Raw genomic sequence first — 16,132 nt, 5'->3', positions numbered from 1 at the left:
CTACATCCACCTTTTTATACTCACCATGACCAACAAAAATTTTTAAAAACCACTTTTTTGGCTAATGTAAAATAAAACATACAAAGTCTTTGGACTAACTTCAATTGAGTTCCTTTGAAATTCATTGGCGTGAACTGAAAAGGCATAAAGGCAAAATCGGGCAACCACAGAGTTCACTGCCTCAGAAAAACGCATTCTCAGCATCTACTTAAGGTTATGATTTTAAAAATATATATGGGCAAATTTAAAAATGTTTGAGAAAGAGCATTATTTTAAAATATTCTTTTGAGGAGTATAGGATCAAAAACTTGAAAGATAGCTGCCTTTCCATGCCTTGCACTGTGTTTTCCTGCCCAGTAAAACCAGATGGAATCACAGATCTACGACTATTTTCTGTTCTCCATTAGCAAAATCCCTTATTTGAAATAAGGAACCAAAATAAATAACATATACCAATATTCTTTTCTTAAATCATCATTTTATTACAAAGAATATATCCTTGATTTTTATGTTTCAATAAAATACAAGAGATTGTTATTGGAAATACTTACAGATGTATAATTTCTGCCTTTAATAAGTGAGTTAAAGTGCTGTGAAAATCAGCTTAGGCTTCAGAGAATTGACTACAAGGCACCAGGAATTCTTCTGTGCATCCTCTCCGCAGGCGCAGGGCAAGGATACAGGGCAAAGTCCTTGCATTTGCATTTGCTGGGGAGTACTGGATCAGAGAAAATGTTTTACTTGACAGCAGTCCCTGGTGTTCTAGAGTTTCCTTCTCTGTTTGTTTGATTTGTTATGAAATATTTGAAATACACAAAACATAGAAAGAATAACATAATAAATTCCCATGTGCCTGTCATCTAGATTTAAGAAATGTTAACATGGTGTTGTATTTGTGTTTTATTTTTACAGAAATAAAAGGTTTACCGGTACAACTTATGCTTACTTTGTCTGCCTCCTCAAACATTCCCTTTCCTCTCTCCTCAGGTAACGTGGGTGCCTACTTACATAATAATACTTTTACTACGTATATACATATAGAAATACAGGCAAAATCTGTACTTTGGCACATACTTATATACATATAAAATGTACAATATTTTGGATACTTTGTATTGATTTAGGCTTTGTATAAATTGCATCCTACTGTGCTTTCTCCCCATTTTCTTTTTCCTCCTTTAACAATATGCATTCAAGCAGTGTTGCCTTAGAATAAGTGTAGCTCTAGTTCAGCCATTTTATCTCTTGAGTATTATTCCATTTCATGAACAAATGACAATTTTATTTTCTCATTTTTCTTCTTTATTTAAGTTTTTTTCCCATCTTTATGCTTGTTCATTGCTTAGTTTCGGTATTATAAATTGTCTTGTAATGAATACTACTGTCAAATAAAAACAAATTCAGACTTAGGAAGGAGGGATTTTATTCAGAAGAAAGACAATTGCCATAAGAAGAACACTCCGCAGTGGAGGATAAGAAATGGGCAGTTGTGAATGTTTGGTCAGTCCTCCCTGCTGTTTAAGAGACAAAGTTTGTCCTTAGACTCAATTAGGGATGGAATAAAAGTCATTGTGAGGTTGAGGTTGGTCCAAATAGTTTTCATGGGTAGAAGGCCCTTCACATTCTTCTTGGTCCTGAAGGACTAACCATATAACATAGTGAGCGTGCAGTCAGGCTGAGAGCTGATGGGCAGCCTTAGAGATCAGGCATTAAACCAGAGATATATCTAGGAATAAAATAAAAAGAATAACTTTAAAGGTTGAACAAGTGAGTAAAACCAAGATATGAAGTTTGGAGGGAGCCAGTTGAGAAGATTCCAAGATGTTGGGCCTGAAGCATCTTTACTCAGATGGCAGAGTGAAGGTAGCAGTGGCTATCTGACAAACTTCCTGGTTGATGGTCTGAATATTTTTGATGATGGCATAGATATCAGAGAGGGTTCTAGAAACATACACAGCAGTCTCTTCCAACCATCGTGCAAGTACCCCTTCAGAAGGCAGGATCATGTGCAACGCCAGATGATTGTGAAGGAACCACTAGAGTCCTGCAGTGCTTTGGCAATGCTGTTGGTAGTTCTGGTAACACTGTCTACAGTCATGGATATTTCCTGGAGTGGAGCAAGGAAGATGCAGGAGTTCCGACAAACTTCCTAAGTGGCCCAAACAGTAACAGCTCCAGGCATGAAGGTTGTCCATACACGGTCTGCTACAGCAGTCAAGTCTTTTAGATTTACTCTCAATTTCTTACCCTTTTCTTCTAAGTCTTCTTGAGAACTTGATCAGAAAGGAAGATCGCAGCCTCCTTCTGGAGCTGGTATTATGTGCCCATGTTTGTAGTTGTTAAACATCAGTGTAAATATTTTGGCTAATCTAGTGCCTGGAAAACTTAAAGGGAATGGAATAGTTAAGGTGAAAAAAGAAGGCATTCTGGTTAAAAATCTGATAAGCACTAATTAGATTTGCTAGGTAACAGGATTCAGTTCAACTAGCAAGCAGAGACCAAGAGACAAGACTATGTCTCATTGGGGAGTACCCAGAGTTCATGAAATAATTGTCTCATGGATTTGGATCTTGGAATTCATGAGAGCCTTTTTGATAGAGACGTTGTCTCATCCAACTGGGGAGAGGAAAGTGATCAAGTTGTTGTTTATAAGATGGACAGTCCCAAGCATACCACGTAAAATTATGTTTAGAATCATAAGATCTATTAGATTCATATGACAAGGCAAGAAATATGTACTTTTGCCTCCCATGGTAATAGTGTATTGGTGGCAAAGTAGGTATGATTGCAAGTACTTAGGTCCAGGAGAGGGCCCTTGGTTATGTTACAGTAGAAGCATAGATTGCCTTTTTTGAAAAGTATTGAAGTTGAAGGAGGTTCCTTTTTGAAATCTAGAATAGAAAGCAAAAGGACCCCTGAGTGATAACTCAAAGGATGCACTGAAATATGAGACAGGTATAGGAATTTAGGGGAAACCAGAGGCTTCCAAAGGAAAGGGACTATATAACCAGCAGTCAAAAATAGGGTTGTGTGGGGCTGGCCTCGTCCTGTAGTGGTTAAATTTGCATGCTCTGCTTCCGTGGCCCAGGATTCGTCAATTGGATCCTAGGTGTGGACCTAAGTACTGCTTATCAAGCCATACTGTGGCAGGCATCCCACATATAAAATAGAGGAAGATAGGCATGGATGTTAGCTCAGGGCCAATTTTCCTCAGGGCAAAAAAAAAAAAAAAAAATGGAGGATTGGCAGCAGATGTTAGTTTAGAGCTAATCTTTCTCAAAAAAAAGAAAAAAAACGGGTTTGTGACACTGTGCTATAAATTGAGCGAAGGAATGCCATAGATTCTAAGATCCTTGCCGAGATGGAGGAATTATTAAAGGAGAAGCAATTAGGGTGAGAGGGGAAGAGATTGTACAATATAAAGCTCATTATGGAAAGTTATGGTTGCAATGCAGAGAGTTGCATGGATTGTCAGGTGACGAGGAGTGACAAAGAAGGAGAATGAAGCTGAGGAGGACAATAAAAATCATGAGAATAGGAAGCAGTTAAGGGAGTCCTAGGAGATTGTGTTCTGGCATCTTGGATGGAAGCTGACCACTTGTGATGTCATGAACTTGTCTTAAAGCTATCACCCTTGTGCCTCTGTCTGCTTCTGGGGACTCTTGAGAGAGCCCATTTTCAGGTTTCCATTTGGAGTGGACTTGCATTCAAAGTAGCATTCAAACCTTTTCACTTGAGAAACATGAATCCAGGTTTAGACCCCCTGGAGTCTGGCAGCAGTGTCTGTGGTAAGGAGAATGATGTCAGGGCCATTTCAACAGGGTTCAACATCAGGTGATGTCAGCTCCAGAGAACTAAGTCTCTAACTTTTAGGTTGTAGAGTGGTTTGGATGAAAGAACTGGAGGAATAGCAGCTCATCCTTTTGCAGATAAGTGTGAGTATACTTAATAAGTCTCTTGCAATATTTTAGAATGTCTGAATTGACCAGCATAGAATTTTCAAGAGTCCAGACAGAATAGGGAATTACCATGGGTCATTCAGTTATTGTTTCATATTGAGACAGTTGCTGTTAGCAGCAAGAGAGGCATGGAGGGCAATCAGGCCTAAAGGTAAGACCTGAGACCATGGGAGATTGAGTTCTTCCACCAGTTTAACAAGCTTTAATTTTTTTCTTTTTCTGAGGAAAATTAACCCTGAACTAATATCTTTTTTTGCTTGAGGAAGATTAGCCCTGAGCTAACATCTGTGCCAATCTCCCTCTATTTCATATGTGGGTCGCTGCCCTCTATTTTATACGTGGGCTGATGAGTGGTGTAGTTTGCATCGGGGACTGAACCTGTGAACCCAGGCCACCAAAGTGGAGTGTGCCAAACTTAACCAGTAGGCCACAGGGCCGGCCCCAACAAGGTTTAATAATCCTTTAACTCTCTCTCTCAACCCAGATGACTGGGAATGACAGAAACAATGCCATTTTAGGCATAAGGGGAGAACTTGTTGAATTTCTTGGATGACTTTACCAGTGACATGAGTCCCTTGGCGACTTGAAAGAGACAGTGGAATTGCCCATGTAGGTAATACTTGTTCTAACAAAAGTTTACTAATAGTAGCAACAGTGGTCCTTTTAGGAGGGAAAGCTCTAAGCTAGTGAGAGAAGGTGCATATAATAAGAATAATATATTCATATCCAGGAGATTTAGGGAGCTAAGTAAATCTAATCACCAGTAAAGAAAAGGTCCTGCTGGAGGAGTTCCTTTGCTTGCCCCACCTTTGCAGCTTTACCAGGATTATATTTTTGGTAGATGGGACAAGAAGCCACCACATGTTCCAGAGAGGAAGTGAAGTTTCCCGACCAGTGTTAGCAGAGGAGTTGATTTAGTTTCTTCCTTCCACTGTGAGTGATTTTATGAAGGTCAGAGATTAAATTTGAGGGGAGGGACTGAGGAGAGACCAAGTGGCTATCTGGCAATCTCAACTGCTTAGAAAAAACATCCCACTTGTTTCCAATTGACTTTTTTTTTTGTGAGGAATATTGTCACTGAGCAACCATCTGTGCCAATCTTCCTCTGTTTTATGTGGGATGCTGCCACAGTGAGGCTTGATGAGCAGTGCTAGGTGCGTGCCCAGGATCCAAACCGACAAACCCTAGGCCACTGAAGCAGAGTGCATGAACTTAACCACTACACCACTGGGCTAGTGCCCCTAGTTGACCTTTTAATGTTCCAGGGCTATGAATTGGAAGGTTTTAAGTACCTCAGTTAAAGGATCAAGTGTAATCAGAGCGGATTTAGGGTGAAACAGCTTTATGGCAATTTATTATATCCATCAACCAATGAATTTCCTTTTGCTTCAGGGGTTTTGTGGCCCCTATAAGCTTCTATCTTAAGTATGACTGTCTCCTTTGGCAATAATAAACCTTCTAAGAAGTCAGACAACTGTTTTCCACTTTCTACGGGTGTCTAGACGTTGTCTTAAATCCTCTGGTTTTCCTAACATACCAAAATCTTGTACTACCTCAAAAACATGTCTACCATCTGTATAGATGTCCAATTTCTTACCTTTAGCCAAAGAATAGGCTCTTATGAGAGCCACAGATTCAGTGATCTGAACTGACTTTGCACCAAGTAGAGACTTAGACTCTATGGGATTTTGAAAATCTGTAATTGCACATCCTGCCTGAAAATTTCCCTCTGAGATATGAAGATATGACCCATCAATGAAAAGGGTAAGGTCTGGATTTGCAGGGAGGGTTTTTAACAGTTCAGGATGAGAGAAGATTGAGGCTTGAGTGTCCATAATATAATCATCCAGTTGTCCTTTAGTTGGAAGAGGGAGGAGGGTGACGTAAGTGAGATGGTGACATGGGTGGATAGTGATGTGAGAAGGAGACAGAAGAATCTCACAACTGGAGAACTGAGAGGTTAAAAAGTGTCGAGTATTTTCAGTTAGGAGAAGGGCCCAAACTGCATGAGGGACATTAATGTTCAGTGAATGACCTAGCGCTAGGTCAGCTGTGGCTTGAACTAATTTTGCAGGTGCGGGTACTGCTAGAAAGCAGGAAGGAAAAGCTGAGCTGTAAGATCTAGGGTGAGACTGAAGTAGCCCATGGATCTCTGATTTCCATTATGTTTTTGAGATAGGACCTCTAAGGCATGTCCTTCTCTTTCATAAACAACTAGGGAGAAAGGCAAAGAGTAGTCAGGAAGCCCTAAGTGGGGTGGAAGAAAGGGAGATCTCAGAGATTCAAGCGATGTTACAGAAGGCAAGTCCCATTTTAGAAGTTCAGATAACTATTTCTTTAGTCATGCCATATAAAAAGGATGCTGTAGCAAAGAAGTTAGGAATCCACATTCTACAATAGTCAATCAGTTCCAGAAAGCCTTGAAATTGTCTTTGGCTTCAGATAGGAGGTTGTTTAGTATGGTCTTGATATGATCTGGGGATCAAATGTTTCCCTCCAAGGGACTATCATGACCTAAACAGTAGACTTGGGGGCAACAGGGCTAAACTTTGTCTCTTGAGACCTGATGATCCTTCTGTGCTAAGTCTTTTAATAAGTATTGCATGTCATGTAAAGAACTGCAGAATGTCTTAGAACAAAGAAGGAGGTCATCCATGTGTTAGATGAGGACTGAATTACAAGGGAAGATCAACCATTTTAGATTTGCACTTAATGTCCAGGAAAAATATGTGACAGCTCCTGTAAATCCCTGCAGCATGACTCTCCAAGTCATCATTTTCTCATGTAAAAGTAGGTATTTGGAATTAGTAGGAAAAGATCTGCTGAAGAAAGCGAAGTATAAGCCAAGAACAATAAAATGAGTGGCATGGGAGGAGAGGATAGAAGAGAGGATAGTATTAGGAGGGGCACAGTGGGGTCTACATCTACTGTTAAGGACTCTGCCTCCAAGATTTTTCCTAAGTCTGCTCTTCTTGTAGCCCAAGTGAGTTAGGAATGTGAATGAACATATCTAGAATGGGGGAATTGTCAAGGGCTTGGGAGCTGTGAGAGGGGCAAGAAAATGAGTTATCTATCAGAGCTGTCAGAGAACAAAGATGAGTGGGAGACGAATCCTAGACTTAAGGGTTAGCACGTTGGGTGAACATGAAATATTAAAATGCCAATTAAGAAGCAGGCCTCTGCCTATTAGATGAACTGAATTGTGGAACTTCATACAAAGCTCCGTCCAGCATCACGAGGCCCAAGGGATACAGAAAGGGATTTAGAAAGGGAGAAAACATGGTAAATTGTCTAACCACACCACAGAGATTGCGTACTTTGAGAGATAATTGTGGAGAATTTTGAGGTGTTGAGGGTGGAGCCGGTGGCTCTGGTATTTACCAGAAAGGTGGTGGTGTGCCCATTTACTGGGATTATTATTTCCCTCAGCTTTTTTAAGGGTGTCTGGGGGCAGACAAGAGCAGATCTCTCAGAGGGGAGTCGTTGAGACTCTGAGGATTGTGGTTGGGTTTGTCGTTATCTTTTTGCTCTGGGGCATTCTTTAGTATCCTTTTCCCCTGCAACAGCCACAGGTATCTTTTGCAGAGACTTTGGTGAAGTTGAAGGCGGCTCTAAGGTTTTAAAACGGTTTTCCTCAAGTTGTTTAAGTTGGAGAGTCATGAGTTTGTGTTGCGTGCACTTAGCTTTATCAGCCTATATGTCCTCATGATGCTCTGTTAAAGCTTGGATTTTGGAGCAAAGGGCATTTTGCCAGTTAGTATGATGTTGTTGAATAGCATCTCCCAGTTCTCCACGGTGTCATTAATGAAACTTATAACCAAAGCAGATGCACGTGTTCATCTAGAGTTAAATCACGTTTCTAGATATTTTCTGAGTCTAGAGCCTAAAAGCTTTTCTCCAATTTCCTTAGCTCTGTTATAGGCCTCAGGGGTATTTTAATTTCTTTGTAAATCTTCATTAAGTCTGACCAATTTAGATTTTTCCAACCATAAGGAGGTGTCTCCAGGACCCAAAAAGAGTTGAGCAAATTAGTAGAGATCTGAGAGTCCTGGAGAGTTTGCCCCTAAAGTTAACCTAAGTTGTGCAGAAAATTTTTCTCTATTTTTACGTGAGTCAGGAAAATTCTTAATTGTAGTATACAGGTCAGATTGAGACAAATGTTTAAAAACAATCTGCTGGGAGGAGGTTATTGGGGCCCTATAGTTTCTTGTCCTTGGAGTCCTAACCCTGGAAGAGCAGGACTAGTGTCACAGGACACTGAGGGGAAATTGAGAAGTTAGCAAGGCTGGGGTGGAGGAAAAACACCAGGTGGACAAGAACAAGTTTGTGAATGAGACTGGAACAAATTTGTAGGAGGAGAAGGGAAAGGAGTGGAAAGTGTTGAGGGCAAGGGTGTCTTAGAATTCAGAGTAAAAGCAGTAGCTTTGGAGGGGAATAGGTGGTCTTTGAGAGATTGAGTAGCATAGCTTCCAATTAGATACACTGAGGCTGTCAATGGCCTTGACTGAGACGTAACTGTGAGGGCAGTGTTTGGGGTTCTTCATACCAAATAAAGAAAGCAGACTATTGTTTAGAAGATAGTCTAGACACCCAGGATTCAAGAGCTCCCCAATGGTGGACTAAATCAGGGAGATTCCCAAAGCCCCAAAGTGGCCATTGCAATTCCAAGTCATCTTTAGGAAAATTCTGCCATTTTTTGAAGGTATTGGGCAAAATTAGCGACACAGTGGTGAAAAGTATATTCAGCTGGAGATAATCTACTCTCAATCCCAGTAGATTGAGAGATACACATGGGAGGAGCAGGATCAAGTACAGAAAGGAATGGGGTAATAACAAAGTTCTGTGCAAAATCCTCATTTGGGAGCCAAAGGAGTCCTTCATGCGATCCCTGTTGAGGAGCCAAAGGACTCACTCTGTGCGGACCCTAAACAAGGAATCAGGAAAAAACAAAAGAGATGAGAATTTTCCTCTGGAAAGTCAAGTTGTAAATTTCCACTCAAAAAGAGCCAAGAAGACTTCTATTCAGTAAGAGTCTCACTAGAACAGAAAAAAAGCCAGAAGAAGTCCTACTCAAACAGAAGAGAACTAGGAAGTCCTGTTCAAGTAGAAAAGAACTGGGAAGAGCCCAGTTTAGTAAAATTAAAACAACTCCCTATCATGCTACCTCAGAAAAATGTCCAGAGCACCAGAATAGGAATTGTGACTCAAGCCATGAATCCTCATTTCCCTAGCCAGCAAGGACACAAAGGGTTTGAGAAGCCAGCATGAATACCTGGGTAAAAACAGCAGGGTGCAAGGGTCGGTCAGCACTCCATCCACATCATAGTACCAGAAACTATCAAATTGAAAAAAAATCCAGATTTAGAGAGAGGTTTTATTCAGAAGAATTACTACTGCAATAGAGAGAGTGCTCTAATCTCAGAAATCTGCAAACATCTCACAATCAAACATAGAAAGCTCTTTGCTTTATAAGGTGAAAGAGGGGCAAGCAGAGATAGGCAGAATCTTTTAAGGGGAAGGTGAACAAGCAAAGGAAATGACCAGTGAACCTGCTAGGAAAAGGGTCTTTCTATGATCAGTTGGTTCCCAGGAGAAGCTGATAAGAGGGGTAGATTCCAATTTTTTTTAGTGCTTGCTCACACGTGGGAGCACCCAGAGTTCAGGGGCCTGGAGGAAGGAGCGAAGGCTGACTGAACTTTGGTGAAGACAAAGTGGAGGATAAGAAATGCCAATTATGAACACTTGGTCATCCCAAAACATTTCTCCTTTGTTTGTGTGTGAAAGTTTCGTAGAGAAGAGATCAGAAAACATTTTTTGGGGAGAAAGGGCGGAGCAAAATGCCGGGGTGAGCTGACCCGGGATGCTCTCCCCTCCAAAATACAACAAAGGATTGGAAAAACTGAATTTCAGAGAATAAATCTAATGCCAACACGTTAGAGACCTACAATACCAAGAAGGCGGAGATCATAAACCTTACTTATGGCCTCAGAGGCGCTGGAATGGTAGGAGAGAACATCGCTCCCTCCCGTAGAGTCTGCGATCGCTGCGGCGCGGGTCGGGAAGGAGCGGGGGAGGGGCCATGCGACTGGGGGATCATCCAGGACTCCTGCCGCTGGTTCAGTGGAAACTCGCTGACAGGGGGGAAAGCTTCCATCCATGGGGACCCCATAAACCCAGGGCCTTGGGAGACCAGAGAACAGAACTGATCTGAATCCAGATTGGAGCTCGAGAATAGCAGCCCCTCCCTCCCGGCAAAGCGCACTGGGCGCAGCCATCTTGCCCGAAGGCAGAGAGCTCATAACACTTGGCTCTCAACCCCCATCTAGTGGCGACAGGCTGTAACTGCAACCGAATTCTACCACCACGCAAAAAAACCGCTCCTCTACCATCCAGCAATTTATAAAAGACCAGAAGGAAAACAATAAAAACATAGAATTAAGTCCTGAGGACTTGGAATTAGGTAAACTAAGTGATAATGAGTTCAGAGCAGCTATAATAAAAAAACTCAATGAAGTAGAGAGAAAGATAGAGAAACAAGCCGAGTTCTGGAGTTACTTCACAAAAGAGATTGAAATCATAAAGAAGAATCAAACAGAATTACTAGAGATGAAAAACACAATGGACCAGATAAAACAGAATACAGATTCCCTGAATGCCCATGTAGACAGCATAGAAGAGCAAATTAACATAATTGAAAATAGACAGGCTGAATGGCTCCAGACAGAGGAAAAAAGAGAACTAAGAATTTAAAAAACCGAGGAAAATCTCTGAGACATAGTGGATTCAATGAGGAGTAAGAACATAAGGATCATAGGAATTCCCGAGAATGTGAAAAAGGAAAATGGAGCAGAAAGTGTGCTTAACGAAATTATTGAAGAGAAGTTCCCAAATCTAGGGATTGAGGGAGAAATGTGTGTAGAGAAAGCTTTCAGATCTCCTAGATTTGTCAATGTAAAAAGACCTACTGCAAGGCACATAATAGTAAAATTGGCAAGAAGGAAAGATAAGGAAAGAATACTCAGGGAAGTAAGAAAAAAGAAGAGAATAACCTATAAAGGAGCCCCTATCCGACTGCCAGCAGATTTCTCTACAGAAAACTTACAAGCTAGGAGAGAATGGAGTGACATATTCAAAGCTTTAAAAGATAAAAATCTTCAGCCAAGAATACTCTATCCAGCAACAATTTCCTTCAGATATGAGGGAGAAATTAAATCTTTTCCAGGCAAACAAAAGTTAAGGGAATTTGTAACTAAAAGCCCTCCACTACAAGAAATCCTCAAGAAGGCTCTCATATCTGAAAAAAGAAAAAAGGGAGAAAGGGGTCACAATCCACAGACTAGGGAGACCGATGGATAGAACCAGAACAGGATAGCAAATATTCAACTATAGCATTAGGGTAAAGGTAAGGAAACTACCAAAGCAAGGACGATCTTATCACTCTAACTACAAATTCATAACACGAGTTGGAATAAGAAATGAAAATAATTATTTAGGAAGGGAAGAGCAAAGGGTCTAAATCAGTATTGGTCAAGTAAGCAAGAGACCACCAGAGAATAGGCTATATTATACAAGAGATTCTAAATACAAACTTCAAGGTAGACACTAAAATAAAGTACAGAACAGAGTCAAAAATCATAAATAAGGAAAAATCTAAGAAACACAACATAAGCAATTGCAGTATTAAATGGGTAGTCTAAAGCACACAGGAAAAGAAACGCAGGAAAACAAGATAATGAGCGACAGACTGACAGCATTAAGTCCACATGCATCAATAATCACTCTCAATGTAAACGGATTGAACTCTCCAATAAAACGACACAGAGTGGCAAAATGGATTAAAGAACAAGATCCAACAATTTGTTGCCTCTAAGAAACACACCTCAGCTCCAAGGACAGACACAGGCTCAGGGTGAAGGGGTGGAGGACAATACTTCAAGCTAATAGCAAGAAAAAAAAGGCAGGTGTTGCAATTCTTATATCAGACAAAGTGGATTTCAAAATAAGACAGGTAAAGAGAGACACAGAGGGACAATATATAATGATCAACGGGACACTTCATCAAGAAGAAATAATACTTATAAATATCTATGCACCCAACACAGGAGCACCAAGATTCATAAAGCAACTATTAACAGACCTAAAGGAAGATGTTAAAAACAACACAATGTAGGGGACCTCAACACCCCACTCACATCAATTGACAGATCATCCAGACAGAAAATCAACAAGGAAATAGTGGAGCTAAATGAAAAACTAAAACAATTGGACTTAATAGACATATATAGGTCACTTCACCCTAAAAGAGCTGAATACACATTCTTCTCAAGTGCACATGGAACATTCTCAAGGGTAGACCATATGTTGGGAAACAAGGCAAGCCTCTACAAATTTAAAAAAAATTGAAATAATAACAAGCATCTTCTCCGATCATAGTGCTATAAGGCTAGAAATTAATTACAAGAAAAAAGCTGAGAAAGGCACAAAGATGTGGAGACTAAACAACACACTACTGAACAAGCAATGGATCATTGAAGAAATTAAAGAAGAAATCAAAAAATACCTGTAAACAAATGAAAATGATAGCATGCCATACCAACTCATGTGGGATACAGCAAAAGCTGTATTAAGAGGAAAATTCATCCCAATACAGGCACATCTTGACAAACAAGAAAAATCCCAAATAAGCAATCTTAAAGTACACCTAACTGAACTAGAGAAAAAAGAACGAATAAAGCCCAAAGTCAGCAGAAGGAGAGAAATAATAAAAATCAGAGCAGAAATAAATACTATTGAAATGAAAAAGGCAGTAGAAAGGATCAATGAAACAAAGAGCTGGTTTTTTTGAGAAGATAAATAAAATTGACAAACCACTAGCCAGACTGACAAAGAAGAAAAGGGAGAAAGCTCAAATAAACAAAATCAGAAATGAGTGAAGAGAAATAACAACAGACTCTGCAGGAATACAACAGATTATAAGAGAATACTACAAAAAACTATATGCCAACAGAATGGATAACCTAGAGAAAATTGATAAATTCGTGGACTCCTACAATCTCCCAAAGCTCACTCAAGAAGAGGCAGACAATTTGAACAGACCAATCACAAGGAAAGAGATTGAAACAGCAATCAAAAACATCCCAAAGAATAAAACCCCAGGACCAGATGGCTTTCCTGGGGAATTCTACCAAACTTTCAGAGAGGATTTAATACCCTTCCTTTTCAAGCTATTCCAAAAAATTAGGGAAGATGGAACACTTCCTAACACATTCTATGAGGCCAACATCACGCTGATACCAAAACCTGACAAGGACACCACGAAAAAAGAGAACTACAGGCCAATATCACTGATGAACATAGATGCAAAAATTTTAAACAAAATTTTGGCAACCAGAATTCAGCAATTCATCAAAAGGATCATACATCATGATCAGGTGGGATTCATACCAGGGGCACAGGGATGGTTCAACATCTGCAAATCAATCAACGTGATACACCACATCAACAAACTGAGGAATAAAAACCACATGATCACCTCAATAGATGCAGAGAAAATATTTGACAAGATCCAACAGCCATTTATGATAAAAACTCTGAACAAAATGGACATAGAAGGAAACTACCTCAACATAATAAAGGCCATATATGACAAACCCATAGCCACCATCATACTCAATGGGCAAAAACTGAATGCCATCCCCCTGAAAACAGGAATGAGACAAGGATGCCCTCTATCACCACTCTTATGTAATATAGTACTGGAGGTCCTGGCCAGAGCAATCAGGCAAGAAAAAGGAATCCAAATAGGGAGGGAAGAAGTGAAACTCTCACTGTTTGCAGACGACATGTTCTTATATATAGAAAACCCCAAAGAATCCATTGGAAAACTCTTAGAAGTAATCAACAACTACAGCAAAGTTGCAGGGTACAAAATCAATTTGCATAAATCAGTAGCATTTCTATACTCCAATAACGAACTAACAGAAAAAGAACTCAAGAACACAATACATTCACAATAGCAACAAAAAGAATAAAATACATTGGGGTAAATTTAACTAAGGAAGTGAAGGACCTATATAATGAAAATTACAAGGCCTTTCTGAGAGAATTGGATGACGACATAAGGAGATGGAAAGACATTCCATGTACATGGATTGGAAGAATAAACATAGTTAAAATGTCCGTTCTACCTAAAGCAATCTACAGATTCAACGCCATCCCAATCAGAATCCCAATGACATTCTTTACAGAATTAGAACAAAGAATCCTAAAATTCATATGGGGAAACAAAAGACCACGAATTTCTAAAGCAATCCTGAGAAAAAAGAACAAAACGGGAGGCATCACAATCCCTGACTTCAAAACATACTACAAAGCTACAGTGATCAAAACAGCATGGTACTGGTACAAAAACAGGTGCACAGATCAATGGAACAGAATTGAAAGCCCAGAAATAAAACCATACATCTATGGACAGCTTATCTTTGACAAAGGAGCTGAGGGCATACAATGGAGAAAAGAAAGTCTTTTCAACAAATGGTGCTGGGAAAACTGGAAAGCCACATGTAAAAGAATGAAAATTGACCATTTTTTTCACCATTCACCAAAATATACTCAAAATGGATCAAAGACCTAAAGGTGAGACCTGAAACCATAAGGCTTCTGGAAGAAAACGTAGGCAGTACACTCTTTGACATCAGTATTAAAAGGATCTTTTTGGACACCATGCCTTCTCAGAGAAGGGAAACAATAGAAAGAATAAACAAATGGGACTTCATCAGACTAAAGAGCTTCTTCAAGGCAAATGAAGACAGGATTGAAACAAAAAAACAACCCACTAACTGGGAAAAAATATTTGCAAGTCATATATCTGACAAAGGCTTAATATCCATAATATATAAAGAACTCTCACAACTCAATAACAAAAAATCAAACAACCCAATCAAAAAATGGGCTGGAGACATGAACAGACATTTCTCCAAAGAAGATATACAGATGGCCAATAGGCACATGAAAAGATGCTCATCATCGCTGATCATCAGGGAAATGCAAATCAAAACTACACTAAGATATCACCTTACACCCATTAGAATGATAAAAATATCTAAAACTAATAGTAACAAATGTTGGAGAGGTTGTGGACAAAAAGGAACCCTCATACACTACTGGTGGGAATGCAAACTGGTGCAGCCACTATGGAAAACAGTATGGAGATTCCTCAAAAAATTAAAAATAGAACTACCATACGATCCAGCCATCCCACTACTGGGTATTTATCCAAAGAGCTTGAAGTCAGCAATCCCAAAAGTCCTATGCACCCCAATGTTCATTGCAGCATTATTTACAATAGCCAAGACATGGAAGCAACCTAAGTGCCCATCAACAGACGAATGGATAAAGAAGATGTGGTACATATATACAATGGAATGCTACTCAGCTGCAAAACAGAACAAAATCATTCCATTTGCAATAACATGGATGGACCTTGAGGGAATTACGTTAAGTGAAATAAGCCAGCGAGAGAAGGATAATCTGTGAATGACTCCACTCATATGAGGAATTTAAAAATGTGGACTAAGAACAGTTTAGTGGATACCAGGGGAAAGGTGGGGTGGGGGTTGGGCACAAAGGGTGAAGTGGTGCACCTACAACACGAATGACAAACATTAATGTACAACTGAAATTTCACAAGATTGTAATCTATCATTAACTCAATACAAAAAAAAAAGAAAACATTTTTTGTAAAAGAGAAGAAATTATTTTTTGTAAATAATTCAGGCCTTGTGGCCATGTGGTCTCTATCTCAACTCTTCAATCATGGCTGGGAAGCAGCCATAGAGGGATCCAAAGGAATGGGTGGGACTGTGTCCTGGTATTACTTTATTTACTAAACAAGTGCCTGGCCAGATGTGGCTTTACACCATATTTTGCCAACCGGTGCTCTGTGGTATCTTATCAGTTAGGAATTGAATTTCCTGAAGCATGAGAAAAAACACAAATAGTCTTGTTTAAACACTCTTCCTGATAACATCAGCCTGTTTCTAAATGGTCAAACTGTTTCATAGGGCCACATCTGTCTGCAAGGGAGCTTGAGAAATATAGATATTGAGCAAGGCATGTTACTCACAAGAAAATTCTTATTTGTGATTAAGAAAGAAATATAACCAATTTCTCAT

This window comes from Equus asinus, chromosome 6 (assembly GCF_041296235.1).
Source record: "Equus asinus isolate D_3611 breed Donkey chromosome 6, EquAss-T2T_v2, whole genome shotgun sequence".
NCBI classification, from domain to species: domain Eukaryota; kingdom Metazoa; phylum Chordata; class Mammalia; order Perissodactyla; family Equidae; genus Equus; species Equus asinus.
The sequence above is the reverse complement of the archived record's forward strand: the minus strand, read 5'-3'. Positions refer to the sequence as shown.